Source organism: Ambystoma mexicanum, chromosome 8 (genome assembly GCF_040938575.1).
Source record: "Ambystoma mexicanum isolate Mex_15411 chromosome 8, UKY_AmexF1_1, whole genome shotgun sequence".
Lineage (NCBI taxonomy): Eukaryota > Metazoa > Chordata > Amphibia > Caudata > Ambystomatidae > Ambystoma > Ambystoma mexicanum.
Genome location: NC_090929.1, coordinates 843,943,317 through 843,958,818, shown reverse-complemented (window position 1 = coordinate 843,958,818; position 15,502 = coordinate 843,943,317). Strand labels below are relative to the sequence as shown.

At 46.5% G+C, this 15,502-nt stretch overlaps 1 protein-coding gene across 2 annotated transcripts in view; it reads left to right on the top strand.

The window, feature by feature from the left end:
• Positions 1–15,502, top strand: part of SLC29A3 (solute carrier family 29 member 3) — a 401,717-nt gene that overhangs the window by 277,625 nt on the left and 108,590 nt on the right. The gene's annotated exons all lie outside the window — the stretch shown is intronic.

Genomic DNA, 15,502 nt, shown 5'->3' with positions numbered 1-15,502 from the left:
GGAAGAATGTCCTGATTCTGACGGACAATTCAGTGGCCATGCACTACCTCAACAAAAAGGGGGGGGGCATGGTCTCTCCCTCTGTGCAGAGAGGCGATGCAGCTCTGGTTCTGGGCCATCCAGCAGGAAATTTCAATCTCGGCAGTTCATCTGGTCAGAGATGAAAACGTGGCGGCGGACGCTCTGAGCAGGCAGAGCACAGTCTCTCACGAGTGGGAGCTGGCTCAGGAGATTCTCTTGGAGATCTTTGCCCTTTGGGGGACCCTGCAAGTGGATCTACTCGCCACCAGTGTCAACCGGAAGTGCAAAAGATTCTGCTCGCAGGAATTTCCTCCAAGAGGAGCCTTAGGGGACGCGTTCGTAGTGGAGTGGTCCTTCCCACTGCTGTACGAGTTTCCTCCAGTCCCCGTCATTCTGCAAGTGCTGCGCAGGTTACGGAGGTTCGGTTCCCGAATGATCCTCATTGCTCCGGCATGGGCCAGGAGAAGGTGGTACCCGGACCTTCTCGACATGTCCATCTGCCCTCCACGCCGTCTTCCCTACCGAGACGATCTGCTCTCACAGGAGGGAGGGGTGGTCAGGTTCTCCATCCAGAGGTCACATCCCTCAACCTCTATGCTTGGCTTCTGAAAGGTTGAGGTATAAGGATTGGGACCTCCCTGAAGACGTGAGGGAGGTGTTACTTTCGGAAAGAAGGCCCGCAACAAAGTCCCTGTACCGTTGCCGTTGGGAAAGTTCTGCAACTGGTGCAGGGTTAAGAATGTGGATCCTTTTTCATGTACATTCCTGTGGTTCTGTCTTTTTTGCTTTCATTAGCCCACAAGGGCCTGCAAGTGGGTAGCATCAAAGGTTACCTGGCGGCGCTATCCATATAAGCGCTCGTCTGAGGAGTGTTCTTATTTTAAGATTCCTTTGATTTCTCAGTTTCTCAAAGGGTTCACTAATGTGTTCCCACCGTCACCTTTCCAGGTGCCCATCTGGGATTTGAACCTGGTTCTAAAATACCTAATGGGCTCCGTTTGAGCCTTTACATTCATGCCCTTTGAGACTGTTGACCTTTAAAACTGTATTTTTAGTGTGGTTACTTCCACTCGCAGAGTGAGTGAGTTGCAGGCACTTTCCATTAAGCCACCCTTCACAGTTTTCCATAAGGACAGGGTTTTCCTTAGGGTTCATCCTTCTTTCCCTCCGAAAGTGGTGTTGGAATTTCATTTAAGCCAGAAGGTTATTCTTCCGGCGTTCTCTCCTCCCCCGCATCCTGGTAAGGAAGAAGAGAGGCTCCATAGGTTGGATCCTAGGAGAGCTTGAAGTTTCTACATCTCACGCATGTCCCGGGTCAGAGTGGACGACCAGCTCTTTGTAGGATACGCTGGAAGGCGTTTGGGTCAAGCTGTTACTAAACACACTTTGTCTAGATGGATTATCTTGACCATCTTGGAATGATACCGTCTTGTGGGTAAGGACCCTCCGGTAGGCTTACGGGCCCATTCCACAAGGGGTGTGGCTGCCGCTACTGCTCTGCAGGGGGGTGTTCCCCTTCATAACATTTGTGAAGCAGCCACATGGCCTCTGTCCATACTTTTGTAAAACACTACTCCCTGGATTCTATCCATGGGCAAGATTTGGCCTATGGCAAGGCGATCCGCTATTCTGCAATTTAATTGGTCATTCTAAAATTCTAAATTCTTTTCCCACCTCCTTACGTTGGTACTGCTTTGGGAGTCTGTCATAGATGTGGAATACGTCAGAGGAACCAATCCCTTCGAAGAACAAGTTACTTTCTTACCTGGTAACGTTCTTTTGATGGGATGTTCCGACGATGTATTCCACATCGCTCCCTCCCAACCTGGCTCTCTACAGAATTTCTTATGCGATTGCAGCTTTCGTTTCTGCAAGGCTTTCTGTAGTCATTCTGGCAGAAGATTGGTGCCACACGTTCTGGGGAAAAAATTACAACTGAGACTACGGGCGTCGTGTGTCCTACTTATAACACCCGGTGACGTCGTCTCGACGGAGGCCCTCGAGCAGCGTATCGACATCGACGCAGGACGCCGACGCCGAAAAACTTTCCGAAGCAGCACAGCTTTGGTGATTATCTGTCATAGATATGGAATACGTTGTTGGAACATCCCATCGAAAGAACGTTACCAGGTAAGAAAGTAACTTGTTCTTCTTTGTAGTAATATACTTCTTTCACAGACACATTTTCAATATCTGCATGTTTTACAAAAAACTCATTCGAAGGGATTGTATCCTCCGACGTATTCCTTATCTTAGATATCTCTTTCCAGCTTTGCTGGCCTCGGAAATTTTTTCTCTCTAGAGGGCGCTGCGCATAGACGTCCGCCGAGTCGATGTCCCTCGACAGCCGCCGTGTCGACGTCATCCTGCCTATAAAGGCCGTGCGCAGCGTCCGTTGCTCAGTTCCGTTTTTCCGCGCTTACTCAGTGCCTCGGAATATCGTTGCTCAGTTTCGTAGAGAATTATTCCAATTTCCTCGAGATATTCGATCCATACTCGATGGCTTCTACGTCTGAACCGACGACCCCTCAGTCCGGCTTTAAAAAATGCCGAGACTGTGGAAAAAAGATGTCGCTGACTGACCCTCACAGGGTCTGTCTGTGGTGGTTGGGCGCTGAACACCATTGTTCGGAGTGCGAGGACTGTATGTCCATGACAGCTAAGGCCCTGAAGGAGCGTAGGGGGAAGCTGGAAAAAGGTAAGACTTATAAAGCTTCTTCTTCCTCGACGAAGTCGAGACATTCGTCTCCTCGTCACCATTCGCGCTCCAGATCTCGAAGCGGGTCCCATCACTCCTCGAGATCGAAGCACTCGAAAAGGAGACGCCGAAGATCCCCTTCTTTGTCCTCCTCTTCCTCTGTTTCACCTAAGAGAATCCCTTGCCCCACGAAACATAGTTCCCGGGCTGAATGGGAGGAATTCCAAAAAAATATGATGAGCGTATTCGAGAAAGCAGCCTCGACCCCCTCGAAGACTGCAGAGAGCGATGCTCTGGTCGAAAGACCCGAAGGTCCAAAGCGCCACGAGTCACAGTACCCGGCGAAGGAAGCTTCTCGAGCGCGTCACGAACCCTCGAGTAAAGCAAAGACCTCGAATCCTTCTTCGAAGGTTCCGTCGACGCCGAGGTCGGTGCCTGCGACGCCATTGTCGAAGGGACCTTCGACACACGGGTCTGTCGACTCGACGCCATCCTCAACACCGGCGTCGACGCCAAGGAAAGTCACGGTTGCGGTTCACCCAGTGGCTATTCCCAGGTCTTCGATGACGATGTCGTCGAGATTGTCGACATCCTCAAGCAGAATTCCAATTCTATCGAGGACCTCGAGGCCTCCACCTTTGTTTTCGACGCCACGTTCAATGACATTGACGTTTTCGAGGCCGATTACAACAGGTTTGGCACCCTCTGCCTTGGAGATGGGTTTCACACCCTTTGTGAGTTCAGACCAATTGAGAACAATGTCCTCAATTATGGAAGAGGGATCTGCAACCCCAGTTCAAGAGGAGTTATCCTCAGAGGAACGCAGATTAAAGGAACTCCATGATTCCTTACATGAGGCAAGTGGTTTAGACACTTCCCCAGAGGCGGAGTTCACTAGGCCAGACCCGGGGGAGCATGCTGAAACCCCTTATTAGAGCCTTAATGGCCAGGATCACAGAATTTATGGGGTGGTCAACACCTTCACAGGCTTTCCAACAGGATGACCTCACGGATATTCTTGATAAAGGTCCAGAGGAGGATCCTGTAGTACCTTTTCATAAAGCTCTTCAAAGAAAAATCATGACGAACTGGGAAACCCCAGATGTCGTCCCGGCAGTAAATAAAAAACTGTCTACTAAATACAGGGTATCTTCTGCAGACCCGACCTTTGTCCAAACACCCATCCCCAGAAAGTCTGGTGGTACAGGCAGCATCTTCTACTGACATCAAGACTGCTTACCCTACCGTCCCACAGGACAGGGACGATAAAAAATACGATGCTATGGCTAAGAAAGTCTTTTCGGCATGTAGCATGGCGTTAAAATCTATTAATGCTACTTGCACCCTTGCTAGATTTAGCCATACACTTTGGGAGTGTGCTTCTACAGCGGCTGACTGCATCCCGGAGGGAGAAGAAAGAGAGGTGTTCCTAAATATCATAAAGGACGGTAAAGACGCTATGTGCGAATCCCTCCAGACGGGCATTGATTCGGCTGACAGTATCAGCAGAGCAATGGTGGCAAGTACAACTACCAGGAGATTTGCTTGGTTGAAAAAGTCTGGTTTTGCCCCAGATGTGCAAGCCAGGCTCTTGAACATGCCATTTGATGGCTCTTCTTTGTTAGGGAAAAAGGCGGATGACAGTTTAGAAAAACTGCAAACATCAAAGGCAGCAGCAAAATCCCTAGGCGCTGCAATCCGTCAGACACCTTTTCGTCCCACAGGAACCTCTGCGAGAGGCAAGTCCTTTCGCTTCTACTCCGCATTCGGAAGAGGTAGAGGACGACCGGCTCAAAGGGGACAAAGAAGAACTACCCGAGGTGGACGGGGTAGATATTCAAAAGCCGCAGCAACAGCAGGTGCCTCTTTACCATCGGCATCTGCATCAGCCGCCCCAAAACCACTCTGAGGACTTCCCTCACAAGACACCTGTAGGAGGCAGGTTAACTCAACATCTGGCGGAATGGCAGGCTATCACGTCAGATGCTTGGGCATTGGAGACAGTTGCACAAGGTTACTGCCTGCCTCTCCTACGCATACCTCAGTCATCCACCGGGGATCAGCTCTCAAAAAGCTCCAGATCCGCTCCTATTGCAGGAAATTTTAGACCTGCTAGAGAAAGGTGCCATAGAACCGGTACCTGTAGCGGAGAGGAACAAGGGCTGGTACTCCCCTTACTTTCTCATTCCAAAGAAAGACGGGGGACTGAGACCCATCTTGGACTTGCAAGAATTGAACAAATTCCTCAGGAAAGATAAATTCAAAATGGTAACTCTTTCTCAGATCCTTCAGGCCCTTCAGTTCCAGGACTGGTTGGTATCTCTGGACCTTCAGGATGCTTATTTCCATGTGCCAATCCATCTCAAACACAGGAAATACCTGAGGTTCGCAATTGGCAACTCTCATTATCAATTTCGAGTGCTGCCATTTGGGCTGACCTCCGCCCCGAGGGTCTTCACCAAGTTAATGTCGGTAGTGGCTGCAAGTTTAAGGAGGGAAGGGATTCACGTCTACCCCTACCTGGACGATTGGTTGATCAGAGCTGTATCTTCGGAACAAGCTCAGATCCAGCTAGATCATGTTTGCCACTCCCTTCACAGACTGGGCTTCTCCCTCAATTTAAAGAAGTCACAAATGATACCATCGCAGAGACTCCAGTTCATCGGAGCGATCCTGGACACTTCCCTGGGAAAAGCCTCGCCACCAAAGGTGAGGGCTCAAGATATTCTAGAGATGGTCACCAAGTTTCAAAATGCCCAACGTCTCCCAGCCTTCGACTTTTTGAGGTTGCTAGGCCTCATGGCATCCTGCATTTTCCTAGTGCCAGAGGCTCGCCTGAGAATGAGATCCCTCCAGTGGGCACTGAGAACTCAGCGGTCACAATTCTCAGGGAGAATGACAGATCTTCAGGTTCCCGACAGGGTGGCTCGAGACCTTCAGTGGTGGGCCTGTCAGGAGAACATTCTGAAAGGAGAGCAGTTTTGACAACCCTGGCCGTAGATAACAGTAGTCACGGATGCCTCACTCACGGGGTGGGGAGCCCACGCCAACGACTTGACCATCAGCGGTTGTTGGTCTCCACCGGAGTTCAGACTACATATCAACCTGTTAGAGCTGAGGGCCATCAGACTTGCGCTGAAGGCTTTTCTGCCATCTGTACAAGGAAAGAATGTCCTGATAATGACGGACAACACAGTGGCCATGCATTACCTCAACAAAAGAGGAGGCATAGGATCACTACCTCTGTGCAGAGAGGCGATGCAGCTCTGGTTTTGGGCAATCCAAGAAGGAATCTCTCTATCGGCAGTTCACCTAGCCGGAGAGAAGAACTTGACAGCGGGCGCTCTGAGCAGGCAGAGCACAGTCTCCCACGAGTGGGAACTAGCTCAGGAAGTCCTTCAAGAGATCTTCGCCCTTTGGGGAACCCCTCAGGTGGATCTGTTCGCCACCAGTGTCCACAGGAAGTGCGATCTGTTCTGTTCAAGGGAATTTCCCCTGAGAGGAGCTCTGGGAGACGCGTTCATAGTGGACTGGGAGTTTCCGCTCCTGTACGCGTTTCCACCGGTCCCTGTCATTCCTCAAATGATCAGGAGGTTGAGAAGATTCCGGAAAACCATGATCCTAATTGCCCCGGATTGGGCCAGGAGAACGTGGTACCCGGACCTTCTAGACTTGTCCATCTGCCCTCCAATTCGACTTCCACTTAGAGAGAATCTGCTCTCACAGAAGGGAGGTCAGGTTCTCCATCCAGACATCAAAACCCGAAAACCTTCACGCTTGGCTTCTGAAAGGCTGAGGTACAAGGATTGGGACCTCCCTGATGACGTAATGGAGGTGTTGCTTTCGTCAAGAAGGCCAGCAACAAAATCTTTATACCGCTGCTGTTGGAACAGATTTTGCAGCTGGTGTAGGGAAAAGAATATCGATCCCTTTTCATGTGGTACATCAATGGTTTTGTTCTTCCTACTTTATTTAGCGAATTCAGGCCTTCAAGTTGGCACCATCAAGGGCTATCTCGCAGCGCTATCCATCTTTAAGCGCACTGCGGAAGAACCATCCTATTTCAAGTTACCCTTGGTAATACAGTTTCTAAAGCGGTTAACTAACGTTTGTCCCTCAAGACCATTCCAAGTTCCCCTATGGGATTTAAATGTAGTCCTAACTTTCCTGATGGGCACACCTTCCGAACCACTCCACTCTTGTTCGTTAAGATTTCTTACCCTTAAGACTGTTTTATTAGTAGCACTTACATCTGCTAGAAGGGTGAGCAAGTTACAAGCTCTTTCTTGTAAACCCCCTCATACAATCTTTCACAAAGACAAAGTTGTTCTGCAAGTGAAGCCTAATTTCCTCCCAAAGGTGGTTTCTGAATTTCATATCACACAGAAGATTACCCTTCCATCTTTCTATCCTCCTCCCCATCCGGGGAAAGAGGAAGAGAGGTTACACAGTCTGGACCCAAGAAGGGCTTTACGTTTTTACTACATTAGTAGACTGGCTAGGATAAGACAAGCAGACCAGCTGTTTGTAGGCTACGCAGGTCACAAGCTCGGGTTACCGATAACTAAGCAGACCATTTCCAGATGGATCATTTTAACCATTTTGGAATGTTACAAACTGGCAGGAAAAGAGCTCCCTCAAAATCTTAGGGCTCATTCGACCAGAGGTATTGCATCTTCATCGGCCCTCAGGAGAGAAGTGCCGGTTAGAGACATATGTGCGGCTGCCACATGGTCGTCCGTCCATACCTTTACACGGTTTTACAACTTGGATTCCTCCTCCAGTCAGGAAACTAGGTTTGGAAGGGCAGTATTGCGCTCTATTCATCAATAAGAGGAAGCATGAAGTCAGTACTCCCACCTCCAATAACAGAATACTGCTATGGGAGCCTATCTAAGATAAGGAATACGTCGGAGGACACAATCCCTTCGAAGAACAAGTTACTTCTTACCTTGTAACGTTCTTTCGATGGGATGTTCCTCCGACGTATTCCTTATCGACCCTCCCATCCATCCCCGCAGTACTACTTCCCTTGTTGTTGCAGCTTCCGCTCCTTCAGGGTGATTAGTCTAGTCCAGAAAGAATTATTGTGGGCTACAAAACGGAACTGAGCAACGGACGCTGTGCGCGGCCTTTATAGGCAGGATGACGTCGATACGGCGGCTGTCGAGGGACATCGACTCGGCGGACGTCGACGCGCAGCTCCCTCTAGAGAGAAAAAATATCCGAGGCCAGCAAAGCTGGAAAGAGATATCTAAGATAAGGAATACGTCGGAGGAACATCCCATCGAAAGAACGTTACGAGGTAAGAAGTAACTTGTTCTTCTTGATCCTAAAAAAGGAAAAAAAACGCACTCCAAGGCCCAAATTCCTTTTTTTTGTGCCATGCTGTGCTTTTTATCTCAGCTTAAGACAGTTTTCCATTTTATTAAAAGTTGAAGGATACTTTCTAGTGCTTGGAAATATTTATCTTGGGCCTTGTCAGTTGCATTTGGATTGTAAATGGGCTGCAAACAATGTACATTCCCTTACATGTGTCATTTTTCAGATGCTGTGCGCAGGCCACACATTTAGTATCAAACCGGCGCTTTTCTTTCTTTGCATACTTTTCTTTGCATAGATTTCCCTACAAAGGGTAGCACACTGCAGTTTGGGTGAGTGGCAAAAAGATTCACCTGTGGTTGAACCTACCAGATAAACGAGGAAGAAAAAGCTCTGGGTAGAGTTTCCATTTTTAGTTGGTTGAGGAGGGGTGACTGAGGAGATTCATTTCATCTTTCAAGGTTCCTGGGAAAATGCAAAGCTTGAAATTGAATTCCATGTTGGAATGTCTCTTGCCATGTTTACAAGAGGTCAAGAGGGCAGATTTGGTTCCACCCTGCTTGTTCATATAGCACATGTCTAATTTTACTTTCTTTATTGAAGCTCTTGGTATCGCATCATATACAAACAAGATATACATCTCTTAGAGTCAGTAATTATATTCCACAGGGTGAACCACTACAGTCAATGTAGAACGGGAGGCCTAGAAAAACAAGTAAAGACTGGGTAACATCAAGCAGCGGGTTAGTACAATGAGGTAGATGCCAGTTGCCACAGGCTAGTCAGGAGAGGTATTACCCTATGTGCGCTGCAAATGACCCCTTTCCCCTTACCGTTGGATAGGAAGGACAGCACCACCAGGAAGAATCCCTTGAACTCTAGCAGATTTATGTAGTCTCACCAGTGCTCTGCTAAGCAAAGATCATGAAGATAGTCAAAGGTGGCTCCCCACTCCAGAAGATGTCATGGTGATTTCTGTGGGTGAAACGTCCAGAAGAAAATTTCCACCATCAAGGTTTTAATTTGGTACCACCAGCAAAGGTCCATCTGTACTTCCTGTGGAAATGGAAGAACAGATGACTGTGAATGGGAGGCTTAAGACCATGACTCTCCAGGAAAAGCTGTAGTCTCCATATTTGGAGTTGAGAATATGACACTGCCAAATGCATTTATGTAGTCTCACCAGTGCTCTGCTAAGCAAAGATCATGAAGATAGTCAAAGGTGGCTCCCCACTCCAGAAGATGTCATGGTGATTTCTGTGGGTGAAACGTCCAGAAGAAAATTTCCACCATCAAGGTTTTAATTTGGTACCACCAGCAAAGGTCCATCTGTACTTCCTGTGGAAATGGAAGAACAGATGACTGTGAATGGGAGGCTTAAGACCATGACTCTCCAGGAAAAGCTGTAGTCTCCATATTTGGAGTTGAGAATATGACACTGCCAAATGCTGCAGGCCATAAGCTCCTGAAATCTCTGATAACCACAATGCCGAAGTCTTCATTTGACTTAGAAAGTAGGTGAAAGTGTTTTAAATGTTAGGTATCCTCTGCCTGGTAGGGTAACCCCTCTTCCTGTTGAAGCATATAAATAACAGGTTTTGAGGTTGTTAAGGAGGACTTCTTCACATTTACTGACATGAACAGGTTGAAGTGTGCATTGAGAGGCAGTATGGAGAGAGTGTGTGGCCTCCTGGGGGAATGAAAACCAGACCAACCAATCATCTAAGGGTAGATGTTAACACCTTTTAATTGAAGAAATAAAACGCATGCCATAATCTTCTTTGGGAAAACTTGAGGTGCAGGGTTCAAACCAAAGGGGAGCACGCAATACTGAAAATACTTGCAGTCCAGAACCTGATTTGCCACTGAAAGTTATAAAGGGTGATTTGGCCGTCTCATGTGTGAGCTTGTCCCTGCAAGTCACTTGACCCACTTGTGCTTGGAGGAAGTGGTGAGAAATGCTCAGCAAGCAGAGGACTGAAAGAAAAATAGTCTAGCCACAGGTATTTGTGATTTTCTTTGTTACATGTTGAGAGATCTCCCTCATTGCATTAATTTATTTCCGTGGTAGCCTAAAAAAATAAACCATGTGCTGGGTTTTTTAATGTTACTATTTTTTCTGAGAGAAAGTCATTCTTTGTGGTTGTAAATAGTGCTCGTGTGCAGAAAGTTGTAAACCATTTGAGAGTGAGGACATCTTGAGCAGGTTTGGATAGTCTCTGTGTCAAGTCACCAATTTGTCTTTTAAAGTAGGGTTATCTCTGTACGGATCCAATTGATAGTGGAGTTTCCGGTTTTGGATTCACGTAGCGGGACATTTATGTCCAGGGGTTTTGAGGAGGATGTATGAGAGCTTCTTGCAGTTTCCTCAACTTTGAAATCATGGATTTTGTCTCTGAGAATAGACACAACGATGTGTGTTTCGTGTTCTGAGAATAGCGAAGTTGACAATTTGTAATAAGTATAGATTGAATAAAGTGAGTATGTCCTTCACCTTTGGTAAAATGACACCTGGTGAAATTGGAACAGTGCATGTAAAGCATTCCCCCACTGCTAAAAAGGATACAGCAGTACACAACATATATTGGTCCGATTTGCCAAAGCAGTCTGCAAGGTCTTCTGTCCAAACAGTGCCCGTCAGTTATTTAGGATCAGGTTGAAGTACATTTTGGAAAGGTCTACCCCACTCGCAAAGAAAAGAAAATGTGTTTTTTGTTGTTCTAAATTCAAATACCTTTCTTTAATTTCTATCGCGAGTCAGAAATGAATTTGTCCTAATATGTAGAAAGATAATTCTGAAGCATCTAGTATGGCCTTTCTTTTCCTTGATGAAAAGTAAAATTTTACATCTTGAGAGGAGATAGTATCTACAGGTCAGGAATGATTTCTTGTCAGAGTGTTGAGTTAATAAAGTATCTCTAACTTATTATTCATGCCTGCTATTGTATCTTTCGCTTTGTTAAACTTCCTTATTTAATGGGAACCACAGAACGAAACTACGGAAAACCACAGACACTGCTGGGTTTCGGCGAGATTTCTCTGTTTCATAATAACACTTTTACTCGTGTTTAGAATTTTAGAAACTCTGAGATGAATTTTGGAGTAATCGATCAGAAAAGCTAAAACTCGATGCCAATGATTTTTAGCAGCAAATGATGAATGCATTACTATGTTGAATAAAGAGCTATGTCAGTACAGAGCAAGAAGTTCCCACTTTATGGTAATTAGTAATAATGTGCTTTGGAGGACCACATTTTATTTTGGTCATTGCAATGCAAAAAAGCATCGACTTATCCAATATCTTTTTTTTCAGTAAAGGTTTTTAATTTTTTTTAACAGAAGTTTTTCAACACCAGTTATTGACAGATGCAGGTAATCACACTTCCAGTCATCATCTAAGCAGATACCATTGTATCGTGTATCTAGAAATCTGTGGAGTAATTCATTCGACTTCTAGCTCCCGGAAACCCCTGCACAGTGCATCCTAGAGATGTTGTTTTCAGCTTAATTGAAGATTGGAAAGTGCACATTTCAATTGCAGGTCTTCCAGTTGTTGAGCAGAGTGCATCACAAGAGATGCTGTTTCTCACAGCGGAGCATACAATATGATGGCATCAGGATATTTGGAAAGATTATATTCCAGTCCATGGATTTGTAATAGCTCAGTGCAGTGATTTTCTGTAGATGGAGGTTGTGGCTGCTTTGTAGCTAGCATCAAAGGGGATGGCTGGAATGCCTATAACTGAATGGTCTGGGTATTTGTGGGAAATGCAATTTCTGATCGTCTGGTATCCAACATGAAAGTATCTGGAAAGTGCAGATTCTAGTCCAAGATATTTTAGTAGATTGATTTGTTTTACTGTCATAAGGGGCATTCCACAATTGCCACATTGCTTGAAGGAAGATGAAGCAAGTACACAAATTACATTAGAAAGCATGGAACAGAAAGACTCCCAGTAAGAACTAAATCAACACATTTGCTACAGCATAAAAAGAACAAGGTAGAAGAAATTCAGAAGGAAGTCTTGGGTTTTCTGCCAGTATCCAAGCCACAATAATTTGAGTAACCATGGGGATCAGCCAATGCTATGAACGGAATACTTTGGGGTAAAAGGTGATCCTATGAGTCATAAAAATAACGCACATACCTCATGGATGAAATAAGGTGGATGCATAACTGTACAAATTCAACAAGTTAGCCTAAGATCGATCACAGGGTGCAAATTACTAAATGGGAGCCATGTGAAGCGGGTCTTGGTGGTTGGGTCTAGTTAGAGAATAATGTGCCAAAGAAAACTTCCACAGAGAGTACAGACCCAAATGTCATAGGCCACGAGTCTATGGAGAATACAACCCCACTCCAACTAGAGGAGCGTATGGGGCTGGTTTGAGAGACCAGAGTAACTCAATCTGTGAGGGGGAAAAAGTCCAACCCCAATCCCCAACAATAAGGCATGGGTGGATGGTGATAAAAGGTCTTATCAGCTGTCGTCATGCGGTCACTTAATTCCCAAAAGACTCATCTAAGTCTGTACACATTTCCCTAGCTCTAAATGTGCTCAGCTCATCCACAGCCCGCCGGTCCGCTCACTACCATACACTCAAACTGGACTGGAGGCTCAATAAGGTTTTCCACAACAATTCTGTTTCTGCTGCGCCCCTCAGTGTCCTTAGATGAATGGGTAGGCTTCAGTAATACCCATCAGTTCACCATCGGCAGTGACTGTTCATCACAGCCATTGCCTGCACTGGCAACTCATTGAAGCCGGTGTCAACATGCAGTCCATATCCACCTACAAGATGCATCTCTTGCCAAGTTAGCTGTTTCTAACATTCCCCGACATGCAGCTGCTCTCCCCACCATTCCTCAGTGTTGCGGCCAGCGTCCTCCGGTGACTTACATTCTACAGCACCAATAGATGGCAGAACCTTGCAGATGTTCTCTGCTCTGCCCACCGCCATACATGCCGCACCATCTGCATGGGCGTAGGACATGGGGAGATAGGGGGGACAAATCCCCCCGCCACAATTTTAAGTGGGGGGGGGATGTAATGGCATTCATCCCCCCCAGAATATGTGTTTGGTGTGTCGTGCACAGTGCAATGCACTTTCTCTGCACAGCACTGTGTGTGTGTGTGATGTGTCTAGCCCTGGTCACTGGCGTAACAGGGGCCCCCGCACCCCTGCAGTGCACTTGGGCTTGATGAACAGAAACATGTTGAGAATGATGTTTTTATGACACGTTTAGAATGTTGGATGTTTTGATGTAATATCATTTGTGTCTGTAAATGTATGGTTAGGCTGTTTTAGATTTATTTTTATTGTTGTTTGTCCACTGTGTGTGATGTTTAGGGTCCATATATATATTTATTTATTTATTTTATTTATTTATTTGTAGAGCGCACAATACAGCCCACAGGCATCGCGGCGCTTGCAAGTCGATGAAAGGAAGCTTAATTGTTAATACAGTGATACAGACTTAGTTACAGGCATGTGTTTTAGAGAATTTAATTGTTTTTTTGAATAAATCTATTTCATGAAAAATATCTTTTGGAATATTTGCATACAATCCATTTTTCAGGACTTAGTGTGCCGGATCATCAGCGTGTCATTGGTTCTGGGTGATGAGGTGATTGTGTAGAAAAATCATCTAGCTCCTTCTTTATATACATCTGTTCTGTCCGGCAACTGCTCTGAAGATCAGCCAGGTTGAGTAAATATAGCCCAAAATTTCAGGGGGGAGGGGGGAGTGCTGAAGCCCAGTCAACTCACCAGTGTTATGCCACTGCTTGTGTTTAATGCCTTGATTACTTACTGGTAATCGTCATTACTCTTAGCCCTATTCTTCCTCATCCCTGTACTTGTGTATGAGGCAGTACTTGTGTATGAGGCAGTACATGGAGGTAATGCCTGACTTAGCTACCTGTAATCTTTATTACTCCTAGTCCCACTCGTCCTCATCTCATCACTTATCTATGAGGCAAGGAGTATCATACATAAGCTCTGGGACAAGCAAGAGGGACCTGAAGGTAATTCTGGGCCAAGGAGCTGATTTTGGAGGTTGGGGTAGGGCGTGGGAGGCAGAGGGGATGTGTGTGGGGAGCAGGATTGTGCGATAAATTATAATGGTTGTCTATGTCCAGACTAAGCAGGCATGATATGTGGTATTAGTGGCTAGAGAGGCATTTTGGTGCAGCCAGCCTGGTCATTCCTCAGTTTGGTGTGACTGTTTTTAACTGCAAATTTCTGATAAAGTCCTGCTAAGTGTAATTACCTGGCTAGACTGGTATTTGAGTGCTGCCAGTCTAGCTGTTTCTTAATGCAGCATTGTATATTTTTCTGTGCATCTGTGACCAAATGATTTATAACACGCCTGTACACAATTGTTTCTAGGCGTGACAAGACAAGGGAGGGAAGACAGAGGGAGGACAAGACAAACAATCTTAATAGGCCTTGTGTCATTCAGATTGTGCAAGTGCGAGAATGAGAAATGCAAGGTGAAAGGGAGGGGGGAGTGCAAGGAAGAGGGGAGGGGAAAACAGGGCAGTAATGCTCTGAGTAAGTGCAGCTAGGGCAGCACGGCTCTGGGTAGTGCAAGGAGAACAAGGGACTGTACGGTTGCAGTTACAGCCCCTAAGTGCGTGGTAGGCCCGGAGGCAGTGCAAGGGTGACTCATCAAGAAAGAGTCTGGACTCAGTGAGACTCTGAGCGTAGCCAAGCAACCAGTCGGTGTAGCAGGCACGTAGTTCAGCAGGGTACGGAGAGTGAGAAATCAGAAGAGAAAAGGAAAGTTTTGAGCTGCTTCTGGAAATTCAGGTGGTCCGCTCCAGTTTGAGAGGCGCAGGGAGGCCATTCTATAGGGAGGAGAGGAGCAGAGGAGAGATTTACTCCCCCACCTACACTCTCTGCCTGGAGAAGCGTCTAACCCTTAGGGAGTTGGAGGTAGCATGGGGAAGGGCTCGAGAAGGAAGGTATTTTGGAAAAGAGTGTTAGATATAGTGTGGGCTCCGACCCCAGAAAGCCTTGTGGACAACGCAAAGGGTCTTGACCTTGATCCTTGCAGCCACCATGAGCCAGTGGATAGATTTCAGGGCTGGAGCAATGTGATCCCTGAGATTGAGGCCAAGGATAAGTCTCCAGTCCTGTTCTGGCTTAGTTGCAGAGGGTGGAGAGTAGAGGAAAGCAGATTGAGAAAGAACGAGGCTTTTGCAGTAGTCCAGCTTAAAGAGAAACAGGGCTCTGGGGGAAAGTGAGAAAGGGAAGAGTCCCTTTTGAGGAGGTACATTTGATAGTGGGAATTCTTGGCGACGTCCGAGATGTGAGGAGAGAAAGAGAGAGTGGAGTCAAAGATGACACCAAGGCTTTTTGCCTCGCAGGAAGGCGAAGGAAGAGGGTCCAAGGTGGGCGGCCAGAGTGAGAGAGGGAAAGCAGGGCCAGGGGTCCTAATGAGAAGGAACTCTG